We start from the raw sequence: 17316 nt of genomic DNA, 5'->3' as shown, positions 1-17316 counted from the left end.
TCTTACAACCGGAAAAGGGTGTTAAAAAAATACATTAATGGGAAAAAATCATAACTAAGTAGACAGTATTAAATCCGTTCAAATATTTGTAAATCTTGAAAATATTACCAAAATATATTGTCGTAAATAAGTTTTGATCACTACAATGCTTAGCGTAAGTAGCGAATAAATATGTTAAATGCTTAGCTTATTGAATATATAAATATGTTACATTCGTGGTAGTTTTCACTAATTGCATAGGATAGAAACCAACTACCAACAGTGGGCTTATATAAAGCTCATTGACGATTTATTCTTGTTGAGAATATTCTAGAAAATCTACGAAAATCCTGGATGCATGAATAGAACACATTCCAAACATTTTTACTGAATGAAATATGACATGGTATTTGATCGATCCCTTTGGAATATTCGAAAACATATAGGACTTTAGTACATTAAACTTTCAGGATGTTTCAGGAGTGTCTAGAAAGTTTCAGAAGAATAAATTCGGATTTCTATCTGCGCCTATAGGTCATGCCAAAAGGGATTTCTGAATACGCTATGATATTTTTCCTCCAGAAAACTATGGCCTCATCGTTTGTGGTTTCATTTTCAGATTAGTATAGTCCAGTGAAATGAAAATCTGTTAAAATTTGGGTATTTTAATTATTTTTAAATAAATAAAATCATTGTTAAAAAAATTAGTCGATAGTTTAGGAAATGTAGATTCGCGAGAGAAAAACATTTAAATTTGTTATCCACAGAAATTACAAGTATTTTTATTAAATCTTACTTTAGTGTTATTCTCAAGTGAGATGGTACTATAGAACACTATCAAGTATGCATTGAGTCACATTCCCATAATCGCTGGTAATGTGGGATACACGTGGAAAAGAACTGCACTTTGGTTCGACCTGACAGTCAGAGAAGAACTTTCAAAATTAGCATTTTTGTTTCTTGCTCATTTTTTCAAATTTTATAAAAATCATCTTTTAAAACTTTAAAAGACTTGTGATGGTTAAAAAGTGTACTAAATGTGGTGTCCATTTTTTGTTTCCCTTTTGCATAAATGTAAATTTATAACTGAGGGCATCCGATTGTTAAATGTTACATTCAAATTAGCCTCAGAAGATGTCTACTCGATAACTTAGATAAATTTATGTAATATTTTATAACCTAAAAATAAATCAATTAAAAATGCACATATTCAGTACCACATGAGGGCTTTCAAAATTATTTCTGGGAAACCAGATTATCAATGTTGCCAGCATCATTTTTTTTTCATGTGTAACACACTTGCGCACTCTACTCTACATTTGCTTCACACATGGTGTGCACGACCTCCAGGATAAAAGGTAGGTTTGACAAATGCAAAACATCACAAAAATATGTAGCTTAATTGGTTTGATTTGTGGATTTGCGGTTGAAACACATGCTTCCCTTTAACCATCCCAATCAAATTAATTGTTATTTAACAAGTGTACTTCCTGGCAATGCGAGGAGCGACCTCGGCACTTGAACCCCGTTGACATCCTAAAAGAGCAGCCATTCAAGAGCGTACTTGAAATTTCTGGGACGTCAGAAGAGGCAGCCGATTCGTGTTAACTATGTTTTCGCTTCATTATTGTTCGTTAGCGCATCAGCTTCATGCACGGCACGTAAGTTCATTGAGTCGAGGAAGGGACGGAGTAAAGACTTAACTTACTTACGGAGCGCTACGCAGGAAGCTCAGGTCTTCAATGCAAACGGGAGGAGCCAACAGAAGCGACATTTTGCTGTGAAATAAGATTAGTTGACCACGAGTTCCACGGAGATGGCTTGAAATTAAATTCTGAGAGCACGAATTTTTTTTTGCGTTATGTTATTTCAAATTCGGTTAGAACTCTGTCGTTTCGTTAACAACCATTCTGTACCTACCAAAGGTTTACAATGGGCATAGTTTTAAAACGCAGCAATAGCTCAAAATTTCTTTTAAAAAATTTGGCTTCACAAATCTTTAAATTGTGTAGCAAGAGAGTAAACTTCAGCATAGAAGAAAACACAGACGTGTTGAAAATACTAGCAACACATACCGTAGGTATAATTTTGGATCTAGAAACTATTGCTACATGAAGTTATTAGTCTGTTCTGGAGTTTAAGTCATCTGGTTAGCAATTGGATAGCAAAACAAATCGTAGCTTTATCAAAGATTGTTGCTATAATTTTGTTAATAGCTTGAAAAAGCTCGCTAGGAAGAATGGCAAAGATGCCATAATGCAGTAAATTTTGCTAAAAAAAATAAATTAATAAATAATACTAACACATCTGTCATAAATTTGGGTTGGACTTCATTATAATTAAAAACTGTTTTGCTACAAGATATAAAAGAGGGGGGGGGAGGGTTTTTTCATTTTGACCTTAAGATTTAACATGGAAATGTTGCTCACATCGACTTTCTTACTTCTTACCTCCATAATTGCTACCGTAAGAACGGAAGAGCAACATACCAAAAAACAAAGAGGTATCATTCTATGGAGTAGGTCTGTTCTAAAGTTGAAGTTTCTCTAGTTAACAAATTGTTAGCAAATCAAACCGTAAATGTACAAAAGCTAATTCTAAAAGTTTGTTTAATATCGTGAAAATAAACTCGATATTAACAACACATCAGCAAGGAATTAGCGTCGTACTTCATTATTTCAAAAAATATAATTTTTGCATGGAAAAGCCTGCACACGCTGCTTCACTAACTTATTACATTTATGCCAATAATATAATAATACGGCTAAGAGTGTTTCTTAATCCGCTAAGCCGCTTTCGTTGGCTATAATGGTTCAAAATAAAATTTAGTTTCAAAAATATATATAAAAAAATTTAAAAATACTCCCAAAATTGAACTTGTGTTTTGTGCCTACGTTCAAAATTTGCGTAATTTAAATGTATCTTAATATTAAACGGTGCAAAGCCCTAGTTGGATTGCCTCAGTCCTTACTAAAGAGCTTGCAGAAATTTACTTCAATGCTATAAACGCCTTAAACTAAAGAAAATTTAATGTAAATTTAAAGTAAACTCACGGAAACCTGGTCCGTAATGTCAAGAAAACGATATTATCTACATTCTTTTTACATACAGAGCTATTCGTATGTCATGTAGGATAAGGATTTGAGGACGAACATTTTTCAAAGGGAAACGATTTTTTTTTTTCGGAATAGCAAGTATGTGTCCTCTTTCGATGCAATTTTAAGCACGAAATTTTTTTTAAACTCAAGTCTGCATTCAGTGAAAAACTAATCTTGAAAGGATGGCCAGCGTACCAAAAATAAATACTTTTTTCGGTACAGTTTGGTTCTCATCTGCTAATGTATTAAATTTTTTAATACAATTTTTAATTTTACACGTTATTGCTTATAATTTTACAGTAAAAATAAACAAAAATCTGTATATACAGCATATTGCTGGCTAAGCAACACACTTTAGTAACATTATTACTGAAATATAGCATTTCAAACCCCTCGAAGGCTACAGAGACGCTTGAAACTACACGAGCCACACGTGGCGATTCTGTAAGGGTCTCTACAACTATTTGAAAAATATAACAAAAAGTAGTACATCCTTTAAGATAAAGTTTTTAAGGATTATTTAGGATCAAGGCGCCTTTAAGAAGGTATTCTGAAACAGCATGTGTTTATACGCTTGTTTCTTATGCAATTGGGCAAATTACACCACTTGAACATATATTTGCAAGTACTAAATTGTGACACAAATCACCAGAAACATTATGAAAATTTTTTTAGAAAGTACTGCTTCTGTTCAGTTTCACAGTTTCCTAAGTACACAATGATGGAGTAGTAATTTTTTTTTGATCGAGTTCATATTCATAATATTTCAAATTGGTTTTAACTAAATATGTTTTCAGACAGTGCTGTGATTACGAAAGTAAAACTTAAAAAAAAAAAAAAAAAAAACTTCGACATTCTGAATTATTTACATCATAAAACTGCAATAAAAGAAATTGTCAGGAAAAACTGATTACTATTTTTACTAAACGTAGGTTCAAGGAGAATTTTTCACCAGCAAGAACCAACCACATTTGTTCGTTCGTCTTGGTCCGAATTAATCCGTGCAGCAACTTGACAGCGGGAACGAGTGGGAGGTATGGCTGTGATGAGGGATCGAGAGAGAGAGAGATGGAGGTATGTTTTCTCTCTGCAGCTGAGCATCTTCCCCTATTTTCATAAAGCGATATGAACTCCGGGAGTAACATCCGACCGCGGGGTGGAGGAAGAGAGGGTGGTGGATGGGGACGGGGGAGTGGAGTTGAATACTGTCGGGTCGTGTGTGCGCCAGATAGGATGTGGCGGCCGCGCGCAAGTTTGTGTTGAACCTCGAGAGGAAGGGCGGGAGCAATCTGTCCGCGTCACTTCCGCTTCCTATTACCGTCGACGGCGGCCCGTGCGAGCCGAGTTCCCGCGCGTCCCCCGGCGGCGCGGGAGAAAAAGTAATGCTTGCAGCTTCTGTGTACACACGTTGGCAGAGTGAGTCACAATTCCGCCGACCAACATCAGCTGCAGGTGCATCACGATAAAGTGAAATGAAAAAAAAAAATAGATATATGTATCGAGTCCATAGTGCTTTCCTAGGCTGGTATACATCTTTAAAGTTGAAGCTGAACATCTGGTTTATTGCCCATTATTAACCAAGTATTTAAGGTGTAAAACTAATCGTCTGGATAATTTTCAATTTTATCTAAGATTTAATCAACATCAAATCTTTATTCTTGTTTTCATTTATATCATTTAAATAATTAACTTCATTGAAATCTTAAAGTGGCATGTTTTATTTCAAAAACCTTTCTTGGCGTGTAGTTAAGCCCTATTATTTCAAAGAAATTCATGTACAACATCAGCACGTTTTGTGTTGGTGGTTGAAATGTGTTCAAAAACCACTATCAAATCGCTTAGCTTTCTGTTTTCAATAGTTTCTCAATTTTTTTCAATATAACTGTTGTTCATCTCCAAATTCATTGGTGCTTACCAGCCTTCAGAAGCATTTTATACCGTAAAGTAATGTATATTATTCCAATTCATGTATATTTTTATTACCCCTGCCACCGAAGTTTGTCGGTTGAATTCTGACTGAACCTGGGATGATGTTCATTACTACATTCATGCACGCTGTGCGCAGACGCACGCGTTCCGAAACTATATCAAGAGCATTAGTATGAGTGATACTACTAGCCAAACTCGTGCACCATCTGTGTGTGGTATGTGCTACCAGTGGTTCATGCACTGACCTCATAGAACGCAAAATTTAGGCTGGAATAGTAAAATTTTCAGCTTGGTGAGAGATAGTTTAAAAAGGTACCAAACAAGTTTAAGAGTGCAATTGTTTGATAATGTTGATCTCTGCAAAACTTGCGTCGTTTTCTATAACTTCATAAATCGTGTTCATTGGCTGCTGACCCATAATAATAGCATATTATTGGATTCTATGTGAATTTTTATGGTTTATTACCTGACGGGCCGAGTAAAACTGATGATGATCCACAGAGAACGCTATTAAAATGAACCGCATTATGTATTCTAACCTGTCTCTAAATAATAAAGTAAGTATTAAAAATATGTATCGTAAGGAGGAACAATTGAACAAAAATTGTATAATCCTAAGATCACAAAACAGAATTATAGGGAGAAAAATCCAAATAAAACCTATGTTTAACTAGTTTTAAGAGTATGTGGCCTTCATTTTGAAAACCAATGACCCACTAAGTTTAAAGTATCTATTACGTTTGCGCTTCCAAAATCAATATCATTGAGTTAAGGAACGACAAACCGCAGGTTGGTACACTCGTGCGTTCGTGTGAGTAACGGAATTCATCAGAGTTGCAATTCCCCATTCTTGTTTTCTAATTTTTAATTTCACAATGTGGCCTCTCTTTAACAGTGAACAAGTCATCACAGACGAAAACGCACAATAACAAAACAGATAAGAGAACAGTGTAAAACATTTGGCCATGGATGATGCTGAGGAACCATTTGAAATTGTCAGGAGTGAAGTCGGGAAATCGTGGAACACTGAAATTAACTCTGAATGGCTAACTAATAATTATTGTCTTTATTTCGCTTTATAGATCATTTAGCAAAGCAGCGCGAAATATTTTGGCGATGGTGGGGGGTGGACTTTAAGTCTCGTCAACAGTAAAGTCAATAGAAACGAAAGCTTGCTGGTTCTTTGAAATGGATACCCTGGGTTAGAAGAACTTGGCTTTCCGGAGTTTCCCAAAATTTCTTAAGGTAAATGCTAGTGTTGTGCCTTCCGAAAGGCCGTGACCGAGTTCTTTTCTCAAGTCCCTCTCGAGATGGTTGCAATGCTTTGTCACACTAAACCCATGTTGACGAAACGTCAAGTCAACTAAAAACGATCATTCTTAAAGCAGCGTATTTCGAAAGTTTCCCCCTACGTAAATGGCAAATAGTTGATTAAGATAAACTGATTAGAGTTCATCTCATTTACAATTTCTTTCAATTAAAAAAACACGTATTTTAAAGTAATATTATAAATAATATTTTTAACGTTAATTTTTAGCGTTTTTTTGCAAAAACATCTCATTTTTAAATTAATTGAATGCGTTATTTGTTATAGTATAGAAGTGAGTGTTAAGTTTCTTGTAGAGCCTAGTATATGGCGTCCACTTTACAACTTTGATTTTCTTGTGTTTAATTTTTTTGCATAAATACAATTACTGATGGGTGTGCCGGAAAGTTGGTAGTACTGAGCTCTTACCTATTCGTTACACGGGAATGTTTTTTTATTTCATTTATTTATTGATTTAGTTCTTTAAATAATTTATACGTTAAAAGTATTTTAAAATTTTCTAATTATTTTTTATTCAGGTTATTTTAAAAATATAATTTCTGTTTGTTTATCATTGTGTACATGTTTAACATCATGTGGTAAAAAAAAGCAACAAAATTTATATAAAAATGTCATATGCATTTATTCTCGTTAAAATAGAAATTGTCTTTATTAAAACCATACATCGCGAATTACTGTCTTACATGCATAACCTTTGTTCCCATCATGTCACATGCTGCCTCCGTGGTCTTAAAATCAACTATGTCTCCACATAACATAGCAGAAACTTTAATAAAAATATTTGAATTTTAAGAAGTGCCAAATACTGGCAGCAATAAACATAAGACTTATGACCATAGTGCATTGTTTGATTGAATCAAAAATATGATTTTGAAGGGGTAACTGTGCTCGGAAAAAATAAATCTCTGATTTGCGAGGAACATGCTTTTTAACATGTCTCCGTTATGAAGTAAATATTATTTTAGGAAAGATTCAATAAACCGTTTTGTTTACTGGCAACATTATAACATATTCATTATTTTCACTCGCTATAAAAACAAAAAAAGCTTATAGTGTTTAAATTATTCTAAATTATGTACTTACAATTTATAATATTTTTATTAGGACATTCAATAAAAATTAAAATTAGAAGTACATATATTTATTGGTCATGATAAAAATAACAATTAGGTAACTAGCTCTAGTATAAACGCAAAAAACCAACTTTAACTGGAGGAAGTATTTTTTCAAATGTCATCTTTCTTCATGCGACGATATGTGAGGCAGTTTCCATACTACTCTTGCGAGAAAAGTTTAATTGTTCCCATAGTATTTTCACTTCTGCAATAATTCTTTTTTTTTAATATTAAAGCTAAACCCATAAGTTGCAAACTGTCTGCTAGTAGGTGAGCTGAGATCTTAGAGTGGCCCGCCAGGCTCAGGTATCTGCCCGTCTAAGTTCCAGCAGCAGGGAGGCATTAAGACGTTACTGGCCTATCACCTCTACGAACGAGGGACTGCTATTACTTACCGTTTACAGCTTGCTACTGTTTGCAATACTTACATGTAGTAACTTAACTCGCAAAACCATAATTTTTGACGTGACAATGTCTAATAAATCGATGAACGCCGCCTGCACGCACGAAAAAGTGTCCCGTAACGCACATTGTCCCACTACGGATGTCCCACTACGGATGTGTCCTGTAATGCTCATTGTAAGCATGCGTGGCATCTCTCTTCCATTCGATTGGAACAACCATCGATTTGACTTTGCAATCATATTTTCGTCGTTTGAATTATTAATATTAGGTAATTTAACGATTGTCCACCGATTTTCAGCACAATCGGTACGGTTATTTAAAAGTAATGTTGAAAATTCAAATAAGTTTCGAACCAACAATGGTGTTTTACAGTTACACATAATAATTCAAATTACACCCGGGATCTTTTGCACAATGTTTTAAAAAATATTGTAACACATTATAAATAAGTTTGGTGTATTTGGAATGCGTATTTGTTATAAAATCGTGTTATAAAAACGAAATAATATAATTCCCCTACCGTGAACAAATTTTTTTAAATATATATGTATATATATACATACATATATAACATCTGAAACTATTATTTGAAAATGGCTTCGTGGCCATGAGGTTAGCATCGCTGACTATCACTCCATTGGTTGACGGATCGAATCCCCGCCGCCGCTATACTTTCATTTTTGTACTTGTAAAAATAAATACGGTGGACGAGACATTACAAAAGTAATAAACATATTTGAATTAATGAGTGCAAATAAAAGTACATTTATCAATTAAATTGTAGATTTCATTTCACTCCTTCTTTGTTTCCATACCAAATAGTAATAATTCAATAAAAATGATTCAATTTTATTCATAAAAGTATGCAGAGGTAGATTTTATCATACAAAAGATAGAAAAATTTAAAAAGAATTACTTCCTCAAAGAATACATATTTTTAACGAACAATGGTGTTTTACAGTTACACATAATAATTCAAATTACACCCGGGATCTTTTGCACAATGTTTTAAAAAATATTGTAACACATTATAAATAATTTTGGTGTATTTTGGATGCGTATTTGTTATTAAATCGTGTTGTAAAAACGAAATAATATTATTCCCCTACCGTGCTGCTATCTACGGTGACGGACGCGAACCGAATGAAACGCGATATCTATCCGCTATCGCGGGAACCAGGCACGGCGAGTGCAGTAATAATAGGTTATGTTACAATTGACTAGAGAATTATGGTGATTCATATAATTTATGATAGATATTTGATTACAGTTTATTTATATGAAAACTTGTTCATATTTATATTTAAACTTTATAGCTAAACACCAGTTTTTAAAATTAATTACAAGTCATTTAGACGTGAACTGTTTCGTCGACTGTTTATAAAGTGAAGTGAAAAGTTAATGTGGTTTTCATTGCTTATTAGAACAAGAATTTCGGCAATAAAGGTTAATTATTCTTACATTTTAAAAATCTGATTACAAGTATAATTTCAAGTATTTATTCTTTTATTATAAAAATAAAAATGACTCATTTTTATTCATAAAAGTATGAAATCACTTCATCAATGTTTTGTTATGACATTGTCACGCTGAACTATCGTCCGTAAACCGACTTTAGAGACAACTATTTTTTTGTTTATCTTGAAACCACTTTTAAATTTCAAACTTTGATGTTTAGAATATTAACACAAATAAATATTTTCTCCCGCGTTAAGATGTATCGCAGAAGATGTGAATATTGCTGTACAGTGCGCCGCACTATTAGTCTATTCGCCTTACAGTGGCGTCGTGAAAGAGAAGGCAATACAGGCGCTGACTCTATTATCTCTATTCACTGGTGGCTAACTTCTTCTAAGAAGGCATCGAGAAGCTTGTGTCACGATATGAAAAATGCATCAAACGTTTTGGCGATTACGTAGAAAAACAATTAAGACCCTTCTGTACTTTTGGTGCTAAAATTTTAATGTTATGTAAATTTATCTTGTGTATAGCCCATCCCTCTTATTTGGGTTTTCTATGTTTCGTCGGAAGCGAGTTTTTCAGAAGCAGACATACGTCACAAGTCAGGGAATCTGGGTAATAAAATCAAAGAACTTGGCATTTAGCGAATAACCAATACAGCAGTCTTCTGAAGTGATTTCATTATTAATCGGGAAACTTATGAATGGACCGAGATTTCAAACTGGTTCTCGCCAGTACAAGTCCAAATTGTCATATTTGCGCCCACCCTGCCTTACCTTTGTTCAAAGATACGCCCGACATCAGAACTGTTTGGTGATTCTTCAATACAGTTTGAACTTGTTGAGATATGCGTGCCCCTTAGTGTCTCTTGAGTATCAACACATCCAAAATGTTATATTTTCATTATTTTGCTATCTCAATATTTCCCTGTTTGAATGTATTTTGAAAAATAGGCCTGTTCTATTAATTTGTTTTGCAAACTAAGATTGGCAAAACTATAATATAGTGTTGGTAAAAACAATAAAGATAATTTTAGTTAATATTTTTAATACATATTTTAACGTTTAGCATATCTGCCAACAAGATTTAACATTCTAAAACTTAAAAAAAAATTGGTGTGTAACAGAAATAATCCAACATGGCGAATGAAAATGGGCCATGAAGTGATACAGCCACGCTAATCTTAAATTTTTCAATATATTTCCTTGGCTTGTAATAAATTTCTCTTGTTAATAGTTTATACTTGACAGAACATAACAATTGACTTTAGGCAATTATTCATGTTGATACGCATGACCTGTGGAAGTATAACGATAGTTACAACGCCCTCGTGATATAGTATGATATTATTTTTTATCTTACTGTTTCCAACTATAGCATGTTAGTAAATAGAAGATTATAACAAACTACATATGCTTGAAAAGATAATATTCAAGCCATTACATGCTAAAATTTTAGAAATAAATTTCTCTAAACATAAATTATGGAAAAAACTGAGTAATCTTATATGTTCGGATACAAACTTCTTAAAGCTCTCTCTCTCTCTCTCTCTCTCTCTCTCTCTCTCTCTCATTCTCTCTAATGCCATTTAAACAATTCCAATTTATTATCAAACTTTTGTTTTTAGGGCTGTATAAAACTATACATCACGACAGCTCTCTTAAATTAGTTGTCTAATCGAAAATTGTGTCACTAGTTATTAATTAAAATTATTTGCAAGCTGTAAAATGTAATGTGATTAATCATTTTAAAAATTTGAGCGAGTCGTTCTAGTACTCGGTTCCGAGAAAATTCATGTGTTCTCGAATTGCAAACATACATACAAAACTCCGACATTATATTTAACGTATAATTCTTTCAAATAATGCCGAGCGTGATAAATATACGCAAATTGTGTTTTCAAAAATATTCCTGAACGCTAATCACAAGTAATTTCCACACACGCCGCTAGAGTTCGCTTCCAAAACAGCTATGTCGACTATCGAATCATTCCAATTTCGGACCAAAATTTTAAACTATATAATAAAACGGCTCTAATAAAAGCGGGGAAAACAATACTTCAAATAATACTCAAATCTGGCTGCTAATTTTGTTATAATTCATTAAACAGTTAATACGATCAAATTTACCTTTGTCTTTGTGAACTTTGGTTTGAGCCATCCGCCACAGATGGCAGCGCCGTGGTTTGTTACACATTCCCGTTTCTTGACTTCCGTCGCCTTCACGAAATTACTCCAACCGAATGCCGTATGCCGAGAGCTGAGTTGTTACACATCAATCATTGTTAGAGTCCCGGAAATTTCGCGGATTCCTCTGGCCTCAGGATAGAATTCAAAGTTATAGGTGTGCTCGACCCATGTTTACTTTCCCATTGGTTGATTTCTTAGCGAGAACATTTTTATCCTTGTTTATTTGGCACTACCTGATTCGCTTACTTCTCTCCTAGCTGGACATCGTTGGCTCACGGTCGTAGAGGGGCGTGTCCAGATAACTGCGGTCCAATCATGAACACAGTGCGACAGTGTGGAGGTTTGCATTCTAGCTTGCGACTAAATGAATGCTTGAAAATTCCGTGACTCTAATCATTATGAAGGCTTGTGTAATATTTCACTACCTTCAGATGAGTTCTATTTCATGATTAATGCAAAATCCTCGGGACGAGGATATCGTCGAGATATCGAGATAACTTGACAGGAAAAGCCTTTGGGTAACAGCGGTGACGAGGACGTTAAGAATCAAACAACACGGCGTGTGAGAGCTCCAAGCCTGCACTTCGCGGGACGCCACCGCGGACTCGCTCACGGCGCGCGGTCTGAGCTCCTGGGGCGGCTTCCTGAGAGAGGGGGTGGGGGGTGGCTCCTCCCTTATCGGCACTGAATTATACATGAGGGGTGAGGGGCCGGGACGTCAGGACGAGCGCGCGCGTCCCGCCGAGAAGTCTCGCCCAATTTCTTCCCCGCAGGGGAGGAGGATCTCACGAAGGAGATCGGTCTCCGTTCTCGCTTCTGAACGGTCTTTTACTTCACCGCGCGAATCTTTTTCGAGCATTTCACGCATTCTACGCTGTCACTGTGTGCGAGTCTTCCAGTACTCGCCGGAGATGTGTGACATCTAACCTCGGTAACGAGGACATTCGTGTGTTCTCGTATTCCAAATACTATCATAATACGAAACTTTTACACGAAATTTAACATAGAATTGTTTAAAATAATGCCGAACGTGATATTTACATGAAAATTGAGTTTTAAACTGCATTTCTTCAAGCGAATCACTCATAGCTTCCTCGCCCGCCACTAGAATTCGCTGCCAGAGCAGCTACGTTGACTATCGAATCATTCCATTTGCAGATAGAATTTTTAAACTATGTAATGGAACCACTCCGATAAAAGTGATAAATATTAGGGAAAAAAATACTAAGCCCTGGCTTTGTATCTCATTTTCGACAAGGAATTTTAATAAAATTTGTCAATTTGGTTAAAATTAATTAAACCGTCTATACTATAAAGTTTTCCTTTGGCTTTGGGAACTTCGGTTCCCGTCATCCACCACAGATGGCAGCACCGTGGTTACACGTGTCAGTTCCATGCGACTTCCGTTTCCATTCACGAAATAACTTCTACAAAATGCACACCGAGAGCTAAGGTCTTGCACATCACAATATATCTGAGTCAACCTTTAAAGGGTAATATGTATTACCTAATTCTTCATTTCGGTAAAATTTAAGAGGTTGAATCGTATTACTTTAGGGCATCCCATCGTTTGGGTTATATTTGGGGTTGATGGCTCCAACGAGTAATAAAACTTCTCCAACTAGGTAACGGAGTCCCTACATCAAGACTACCCACTGACCTTTGTAGCAAGAGTGTTTTGAACTGAACTGCCTGATAGACGTGCCGGCATGGGACAACCTGGCGAAGTCACTCTTGACATTGGAAAGATGATTCCAGTGCTGATTCCCGAGCTTGCAGGAACGACCTCTACTTATATAACATGGCTTGGGAACTGCTAAGTACGACGATTCCCCAGGTACGCCGTTCAGGGGCTCAGGTAACGAGAAGAAAGATCTGTATTAAAAACTCATAACGAGGTTAACAGACGTCAAACATGCTGTCCTAAGGCACTTCACTTGTGTTACTAAAATTGTGATGAAAATGATACGTAGGTATTCAAAGACCTTCAACACTTACTTTCCTACAACGTAAAGTACGACGAAGCAAAGTTAACATTTTTTTTTGTTAACTAGTCTTGGTAATATTCTATTTTTGTTTACTAACTTTTACGTTAATATGGTAATTATTTTTTTAATATTTTTGAACGATTTTTTATTAATATATTTTTTTTATTTTTGGTAATTGTAATTAACATTAATAATTCACCTATATAATTTTTAATATGAATTAAATGCGATTCATACATTTTCAGGAGTAAGTTGTGCGGTAACGAGACTTGGGAAGGTTAATCGCTTGCGAGAGGAGTGCCTATCGTTGCCATTCGGGTGTTCTTTGAACGAGCCACGACGGGACCCGAACACCGAGGCAGAAACAAGTGAACGACGTGGGTCTCGGCTGGAGTCGCGCGGACTGACCGTTTTGACCGCCGCAGAGGACGTAGCTGCCGGGCGAGGACAGCCACCACCCGTGTCGCAGCCATCACCTTCTGGGCCACCGCGACGCAAAGCAAAGAGTTGACCTAACGACTTTGATCATGCATCAGCGGACCAAGTTTGACCTTTAGCCTCGAATCAACTTTTAGTGGTGCTTGCAAACGTAACATTTTGGTGGTGCAGCCTTTTTCAAACACAAATTTGCAAATTCTTTTTTGGAATAATGTTTGCAGGCTTTCACCGCCATTGTCTGAAGTAGCTTGGCTTCTGGATTGTAGCCGTGTCCTTGGCGAATAACTAGCCAACGTTTCGGTCGGTATTGCAGTCGCCATCATCAGGGAGCAGTCACCTACTGAGGTTCTTACCAGTTATCCCGCCTGATGACGACTGCAATGTCGACCGAAACGTCGGTGAATTATTCGCCAAGGACACGGCTACAACCCAGAAGCCACGATACTTCTTTTTTGGAAGCCCACATCTAGGCAGTATTTGAGTTGCAGACGTCATGCGACAACAGGTATCAGTGAAGCCGTGGCACCTGTGACCGTTAACCTAAAGTTCATGAAACAAAGACCGGTTATTTATTTTGTGACCAAGTTTGAGACTGTTAGTGCTAAAATTTTTTTACGATGAAATTTGTATGGCTAGCGACTAGGCGATATTTTAAATGGCTCCTGAACGATACGAATATTATGTGCATCTACGAACATTGGAATTTTGAAATGTTTGGTACCTGTTACAAGGGGAATTTTATATAACTTTTTTTTTGTTAAATCATTATGTGTGAATTTTGGTTAGGTATTAAGATAGTTAAATTTGTAATTCAATTAAAGTATTGAAATTTACGGTTTACATAAAATGATTATGCATATTTAAATGTTATGTTATCATATAATAGCCTACATCATGAAAGAAAGTACAGTCATGATCATAATTGTTGTATATTGAGCGGATTTAATAAATTGTCATAGTCTTAACGGTTTACTGTTTCTTTTAATTTTTTTTGTATTCCAAGTTATGTACTTTCACCCCGCGAATAGGAGGGGGTTTTGGGTGTTAGATTTTTTTTTATGTCTAGTGTTTGGCAATAGTTTTAGCAACACTAGAGATTGACCCTCTTATTACGAGTGTGTGGGAATGGTTGTCAACCTTGGTTGACAAGACCAGGGCAGTGAAAGTGTTTTCTTTTTTAACATTTCCCTTGGATAAGTAAATTTTGACTGTTTAAGTAATGCACCATAGTGTATAACCATAAGAATTTATTTTATTAAACAAGCAGAGTTTAAAGCTGTACGTGAGTTCGCCCACTTGCTTATGACCACCACGAGGAACCTTACACTTGGCAAAGTCATTATCGGGAACGCTTTGTTACGACACAGGCAATCCGCGATGCACGTAATAGCTGCAAGATGCCTAGCTCCCAGGATATACTTCCGAGGTCGATGATTACACCTGTATGACGTCAATCGGATCAGGTAGTGTTAGCTTCATATCCTGCCCATGAATTGGGGATACCTGGGGATCTAGTGTCTGTTCGGGTAGTAAACTAACTTTAATACGAATTTCCGTTGAGACTCGTGTGTCATTTTTTTTGTAATTGCTCTCACAGTTTGTAAGTCAAAATAAGATAAAAATGGTTCCAGGTGTTGTCCTTTTACTTCCATGCCGCAGAAGGCGATCACAGAGATCACCGTGCTTGGACACGAGTATTAAGTATTCATCAGCACATACTTAAATACCAAAACTTAAGGGCTGATAATGATATTTATTAATTTGTGATATTTTTTTGTCTTTATTGCACTAAGTTCGTTTCTTCGTTAAACAGTTTTAAAATATTAGTCACAAAGAAAAGGCTGATTTGGTATCCTTGCATGCACAATTTTGCATTGATTGACCCAACATTACTCATGTAAGGATAAACAAACATTTAAAATTCCCACGTAGATATATATTTAACTACTTTAATGTCTGTGAATTAACCTAAATAAATTGCAAATAAACTTGCAAAAACTGAATTTGGCTAACAAAAACTGATATTTAATTTACTATTAAGAGTACCAAGTTAACTAGCGACTGACAAAATTTGAAAGCTCTATTCAATATTTCTATATATTTAAGAAAAGTTTTTTGTAAATCTCGATGTTCTATAAGTTATCTTTAAACTGTCTCCACCCCTTTAGATATTCAACAACAAACTTAAACGAACAATAATGCAATATGGAGTAGTTAGATCACTCACCTGCAATCAAAGCGATCCAAACTCATGCAATTAGGTACTTTAGGATTATTAAATCGCTAAAAACAAAAATTCTGATGGCTCCAAAAATTTTTAATATGATTGTGTTTTTAGATAATAAAAAAACATAAATACACACATTTGTACATTACATTATTTTTATTATTTTAACATATCTTATCAATTTACTTTATATTAAAGTAATTTTTAAGTAAAGTTTAAAAATAGGCCGTACAGTCTATATTTAACCAATTGTGACAAAATAACCTCACTGAATCATTAAAAATATATTTTTAGATATATTAAAACTTTAATTAATTAAATGTATTCTTTATTTCTAGCCTGGAGAATTATTTTGTTTTTAATTAAAACAAACACATATATTGGAATAACCAGTGGCATTGACTAATCGTACCTAGAAGTTTTCATGGATATATGGCTTGTAACAATTATTATTGCTTAACCACAAATAAATTTATATAATTAAAATTATAAACATAAGTTCACAAGATATAAACATGTTGTATTTTTATAAGGAAACATTTAGTCGAATTCTGTTGAATTTAGTATGTTTAAATGTTATTATAATATAAATAATTCAGGTAAATTTTAGTAAAACTTTGGCCTTTTACATTCGCGAAGAATGTTGTTACATTTCAACGTAGTGAATAAAGGTAATCTTAAATCAGACTAACCTCACGTGTCAGACATGAGGTAATATACAAAAGATAAATCCGCACTCACATTAGTATAATGCGACAACGAACAAAAGAGCGTTCTCAGATTTTCCTCTGCGCATCCACGGACTTCCCCTACCACGGGGGGAAAGTACGGGTGGCAAACCAACCCGTCACGCCTGAGCCCGTCTTACACGAACACCAACGGCGTACTGATGCATTTCATTTCATCATTTGACCACAGTGGCAACTAAATTGCGCCTCAGAATTTTTAAATTAGTTTTCCAGATTAAAGTCTACGTCCCTCATGGCATAGCATTATTGTTATTGTTTTTTCCATTTCGATGTTTAATTTTATTATGGTGTTTTGATTGAAGATTCATGTATCGACTCGTCGTTTAAATCACAAACATTTAAAACTTTTAATATATAGTAGTATAGGGATGGGCATCCGAGGACAGGCTGCAGGCTGAGGATTGAAGATTG

Source organism: Bacillus rossius, chromosome 1 (assembly GCF_032445375.1).
Source record: "Bacillus rossius redtenbacheri isolate Brsri chromosome 1, Brsri_v3, whole genome shotgun sequence".
Lineage (NCBI taxonomy): Eukaryota > Metazoa > Arthropoda > Insecta > Phasmatodea > Bacillidae > Bacillus > Bacillus rossius.
This window is presented reverse-complemented; position numbering follows the sequence as displayed.